We start from the raw sequence: 6,829 nt of genomic DNA, 5'->3' as shown, positions 1-6,829 counted from the left end.
CTGTTAATTTTTTATTAATAAAACTTTATTTATATTGTAAAGATTGTGTATCAAGATTTGAGGCTATATTTATGTTAGTATTATTTATGAGTAAAACTATATATCAATAAATAAATAATATTTTTGAATGTTGAGTTGTTAAATAATTCAAACAATGGTATGTTGTAAATTTATAATATTTAGACACTTCATACACAAAAATACATATTTTTACAGTTTAGAACAATATTTGTCGTATGTCCCATGTTAATTTATTTATTAGCGGTTTATAATAATTGAAGACAATAATAATTATTACGTTTCATCACAAAAGCCAATATCACGTTTCAGTTAAACCATTAAATAGGTTATGTTTTACTTTTGATTTGTAATAAATTATTATTTTTAACGAAAATAGTTGTACAGTCATCTTTTTCTCATATAATATTTTATCCTTTCCAATAATCCAGCTAAATATGTACATAGTATCCAATGAACACAATTTTACCAGGGATTTCAATACCGAATTAAAATGTCGGTATTTTTGTATTTTTTATTGAACACCAGTATTCACATGCTCGGTACCGCAAACGAGAATTCTCGTGATATCAATAATTACGTTGAGTACCGCGCATGAGAATTCTCGTTTTGGCGCGCGTTTTTTAAATAAATATGTTTACATGGACATCTATGTATTTTCAACGAAAACATTTAACAAACCCTGTTAGATTATAAAATTCAGTACCGACTTGTATAGATAAAACATTGATATCTGTTTTACCTTCTGTGATATTATTAAACAAAAGTCAAAATTTTATTTTTGTGAGACGCCTTATTTGATCATTCTCTCGTGTGACTTTACGGAATTGTATACTGATTTTGAGGACGAAAATTACAGTAATAATCAAAAAAGGGATTCAATAAGGTAAGAGAAATAATTTATCTATATTCTTATATATTATTTATTGATGGTTTCTGGTAATTTAAATTCATTTTACGTCTTTCTCCATGGACGTCAGATAACTGTCAAAATATCCGAAGGAAATGTTTGAAAGTTCTCATTATATGCCAATTACTTCATAATATGCCGATATATTATTTTATAAGCCTAGAATATTGAATTATTGTAACTATTTCATACAATTATGTATGTATAAACAAGTATTTACTTATTTTCACGTATTTTTCCAACATCCAAAATTTGTTTACTAATGACGATTTGTTTTTGTTTACAGCTGTCACAAACCAATGATTTGCCTCCAATATTATCTACATAATCGACTAATAGATGCGTCACAAGGTAATAATTAATCACCAAGTATAATTTATATAAGTCAATCGAACGTTTTGACAATGCCACGTGTTCCCCGAGGATTAAATTTAGTTTACTAAAGTGGAATATAGTTTTGATTCCAGCCTCTTTTCACGCTGAAATGGAGGCCTTTGAAACAGATTAATCAAAGAAGGATTACCCATTCGTATGGAATTAGAGTCGACACGCCCTTGGACCCACTTCCTGGTCAATCTAGCTCAAGCGAGTGTCCGGCGTGGAATAAGAAGTAGGTGAGGTCGTTCTAGTGGCGACGTCGTCCCAGAGGCAGGCGAGGAGGACATGCAAGGCGTAGTGCTTATGTGACTGAATCGTGGTCAACAGCAAAATATACTCCAGCACCTAGGCAGTTTACAATAGTGTCGGATTGGCTGAGGTGTTGCTGGTGAAAAACATTAGAGTCTGTGGGACAATTCGCAAAAATAGAGGTCTTCAACTTAAGTTCAGTATTTGAACGGATGGGCGAGTCGGTTATCTGTATAAAAGGAGATATTATCTTACATTCTTTGAGAGATAAGCGCATAGTGAGGATGATATCATCTATCCATTCCAGCGACATGATAGATTTGGGCCACAATTACAGAAATAAGTGTGTAACGAAGCCCGAATCTGTTGTTACTTTATTACTGTCCTCTGGTAACGATGTCTCGTCTTTTTCCGGCTCCGAGGCGTAGTGTGATGTTGAATTCGCATGTCAGATTATCTGGACATACCTTACAGATGATTCCAGCAACACAGAAGAAGGCATACCCGTCAAGGGTATGTAAGGAATGTGCCAATATGAAGAAGAGAGGCGAGACTCGGTACACGTGTACAGAGTGTGATGTTCATCTGCACAAAGTAGGTTGTTGGAAAATATATCACACTATTCAAAATTATAAACTGTTTTATATTGTTCTTGAAAGTTTCATTTAAATATTCCCATAAATAACCCAATAAACTAAGATTACATTAGTTCCTATAAAAACCCAATTTCACTCAAATTTGTCCGGGAATAGGGCTAGATTTATAAAAACCTGCTGGGGCTGAAAGTGATGGAAAAACATAAGTATCTATCAATGGATCTATTAAAAACTATTTGATACATTATTTTATAGCAAAGACCTAAAGTACCTACCAATATTAGTTATGTATAGATCATAATATCGTAGAACTTCAAATTTTTACTAATAATTTGAATATACATATTGATAAATTATTTGAACTAAAATATTATGTCCATGAAGTGCAAATCAGTCTGACTGCAGGAAAATTTTCCTCAAATTCAACGGTGGTTGAACGTACCGTCATCAATGAATAGGATTCTTGAAAACATTTGGAACGGATGTTTTCTATTTTAAAATAATATTATGTAAATTCATCGCGACCGTTTAATGAATATATTTTGTTTTATTATTTTTTCATCTTCGTCGGATTCAGTTAATCTATTTGCGTTTTAGCAGCACAGAGGTTCTACACTCAATTTAATAGGAAATAAAATAGCAAGTCGTGGGTCCTAAGTTCGAATTTTGGGTCTGGCAATTATACATATTGTTTTTTAATTTGTGTATGAGTCAGAGTATGGACATATCTGTTTAATACAAACCTCAACTCTATGGATCCCCATAATATGATCTTTTAGGATCGGACACGATCGAAAAAAATAGTAAGTAATGGAGAAATAACATTAAATTAATTAAAATAACATTAAATTATATGTGTCTGAAAGGTACTGAAAATGTCAGTTTTCAATTACCGGTATAGGAGTAGTTTAATAAATGTGGTAAGTGATTTAAGTGTTAAACTACAGAGTTGGACTTCTTGATTTTTTCCATTTTTTTTAAGTTTATTGAATGCCAATTATTCTGGAAAAAAATATTTAAAACTGTGGATATTATATTTGCGATAGTTTTATTATGGCTAAATTTTTCTTTTTCTTTTTGTTGCAAGTTATGTATTGCGATATTTCGACGATTTTCACTGATTTGTGAAAATAGTCTATTATTAAAACATAAGTCGTCCTATTCCAAAGTTAACAAGCATCCATAATTGTAAACGCGACCGTTCATTGATAAATTAAATGTTGACCACATTTACATTAACCGACATTACTGGGGTCAAGTGTATGATCTTAACCATTTTTTTTACATTTACATATACCTACAGTAACCCTCTGACTACAACTTACTTACTAATAAATATTCAATCGAAAGCTTTGGAATTTGGATCATATTATTACAAAGGGAGGTCAGCGGTAACAATAATTATAACACAGCATTCATGTAGGTGCATACGCTAGAATTTATTTATTTTGCGAATTTAATATTACATAATATATGATTGAAATATATATTATTTAATTGTATAAGATTGGCGAGGGAGAGGCGACATATCCCCCAAAACTTACAAAATAATATAAATTGGCATTATTACACTTACATTTTGTCAACTGTCTAACGAGAGACTCCCAGAGCGACGTTTCGCTTGATGAGATCCGACTGCCAATTTGACTTGTCAAAATTCGTCCAGTTATGCAACAAGCTAATCTTACCTCAAATAACAACCTACTATTAATATTACTTAATTGAAGCTAGCTCTTAGTTATAAGATTGATAGAAGCCGATTCCGGTCTAATCCCCATCTTCTTCTTCTTATTTTGCCATATCTGCCCCTTAACTGGAGCACATGGACACCACGCGGCGCCTCCAAGAATCCCTGTCGCTCGCCAGTCTTCTTGCTCCGTGTCAGGTCAAACCAGCGTCCCGTAGCTCCACCGTATACACTCTGTAGATCATATTTAGCGGCCTTCCAGGATGCCGGAATCCGGTCAGCTTGAAGAATAGGCAAGCCTGGCGAAGTTCTCTTCTGGGATCCGCAGCACGTGGCCGAGCCAGGTCCAACGTCGCCTCTTCACTTTCAGCATGATGAGAGGCTGCTTGGTGCGTTCTCTTATCTCGTCGTTGCTTCTAAAGTCATGCCACCGCACACCCAGTATTTGTCGCGAACATCTGTTTTCGAAGCTCAGTATACGGTTGCTCTGAGCCTTCGTATCCCCATAAGGGGGTTAATTTACTAAATGTAACTTGTCTAGGGAGTCATAACTTAAAATATTCTTAAAAACGGAATAACATTAAATAAAGGCTATCATCATCATAACAGTATCTCGTGCTGCTTGACAGATTTGGACTTTATTATGTGGATGCTACAGTAAAGTTGTTTTGGTCGGTTGTTGTATTAAGTAACTACCTATTCCAATATTATAAGGTACTAGATGGAGTCCACCCCCTTCTCCCGCCCCCCAATTTCGTGGCAGTGCCTTTATCGGAACTTCAATATTTACGTATATTGACGGCGCGCAAGTTCCATTATCTCGTAACTAGATCGACGACACAATATGTGTGTTACATTTATATCCGGAAACCGTCCATAAGGAATATGTTAGTGAAAGTTACGGATCGATAGATCATCGAATAACAAAAACGCTATCCAAAGAACCAAGAACCAAACCGCTCCAAAAATTTACCTCATTAACACATTACTGAATATAAAATCACTGGGAAGACGAGACATAGGCAAAATGGTCTTTTGAATGAGATAAAAAAACTTTTTGCGGTAAATTAAAATAAAAGAAAAAATATTTTAGTATTCATCCCCTGTCATATTACGTCATTCTGTATTAATATATTTTTTTAAATCTGAGCTATCAGGCCGTAATACTGATTTTCAAAAAATCACCACATCATAAAAATGATCTAGGTAGAAACCAGAATCTTTATTAGACAAAATTTAGTTCATTTTTATAAGGCACTTCTTGTCCATATTTTGTCATTGTTCCAGTTCCTACCTCCGATGAATGTAAACCGAGAACCAAGAATTTAAAAAATCGTCAAATATATTAATCAGGTAAATATTATAGAGTTATCAATATATCTAAGAGATATATTCACTGAAATTTTCTCTCATGTTGCATCATCTTGTTGGAACTACAATATATCGTACAAATCAAAACCATATAATTCATTCCAGAAAAAATAATATAATCATGTTTCTCTAGCGTTCCCCATTGATTGTAACTGCATTGCCAAATTTCTTTTTTAAAAAAAATACGGTCCAATTACACCTCCAGACCGTACACTACACCAAACTATTAATTTTTGTGGATGTAAAGGTGTTTCAATACTATGTGAGTTTTCATTACTCAAAATGCGATAATTGTTCTTATTTACGAAGCCATTTAACCAAAAATATTCGTTTTTGCTGAATATGATTTTTTCATGAAATAATGGGTCTGTTTCAAGTAAAGTTTCTTTAACCCTTTGGCTGCTACGATGTTGTGCAAACTCCGGTCGAGGATTGCTACGAATAATTGTCGATAAATTAACCGTTAAAATGCTACGCAACGATATATCGTTGTTTTTGATAATGGCCAGAAATGCTAACAACGATCGTCGTTTTGCTTTTGATGCCTGAAATGTTAAGTTAATTTGGGAACTTACTACTGCATCAGTGGTACGAAACATTGTTTTATCTATTTAGTTTTATTGTTGTGTAATAACGCGATTCATATATGTTTTGTGACTGGGTAGATTTAGAACTTATAACTATTGTTATTTTTTTTCATGGCATCACCCTTTTAACAATAAAAATAATTCCAAATACAAATTTCAGTTTACCATATAAAAGTTTGTTTACAGTCAAATTCTTGGTGAAAGGACGATGTTTTATTTTATTTTATGCATTTAAAATAATGGGAAAGACTTTTACTCAACTCAGTGTTTAAAGTAGAGTAGATTTGTGCTATATAAAAACAGTTTCATTTATAAAAAAATAATGAAATAAAATCATTTGCAATACATATTTTAAATGTTCCAATAAACAAACACCATGAAGACCTTTTTCACAAATCACGCATAGTGTACGCGATCTTTTAACGAAGCGACCATGCAAATTTTTTCTTTTCAGCCGGGTAGTTTCCTAATTCCACTACTTTGTATTATCCCTCGTGTGCGATAACCGATTGTTTCCAATAACTGATAAAAATAAAAACTCTGTGCGCGGATAGTGCATTTCGCTCGCTCTCGCGATCGACCGTATGATAGAGCGAGAATGAGATATGTCAATTACTTGCCTCGTTATCTATTCAAAACGATAAATTAATGACGAAACGTGTTTTCATAATATTCCGATTTCGCAGAATCAATTAGAGTGGTAAGGTGTCTAAAAATAAACAATACTTTAATTTATCGACAATTATTGGTAGCAATCCTCGACCGGATTTTGCACAACATCGTAGCAGCCAAAAAGTTAAAGTATTGTATTATTTTTAGACACCTTACCACTCTAATTGATTCTGCGAAATCTGAATATTATGAAAACACGTTTCATAATTAATTTATCTTTTTGAATAGATAATGAGGTAATTAGATGTCCCCCGCTTCATTTTCCGTTAAAATTAATTGAACTTCTCTTTCTCGCTCTATCATACTGACGATGACGTGTACGAGCGAAACGAACTATCGAGTTTTGATTTTGAACAGCTAT

This window comes from Rhyacophila brunnea, unplaced genomic scaffold (assembly GCF_057557595.1).
Source record: "Rhyacophila brunnea isolate RB1 unplaced genomic scaffold, BYU_Rbru_1.0 scaffold_19, whole genome shotgun sequence".
NCBI lineage: Eukaryota > Metazoa > Arthropoda > Insecta > Trichoptera > Rhyacophilidae > Rhyacophila > Rhyacophila brunnea.
Note: the sequence above shows the minus strand (reverse complement) of the source record.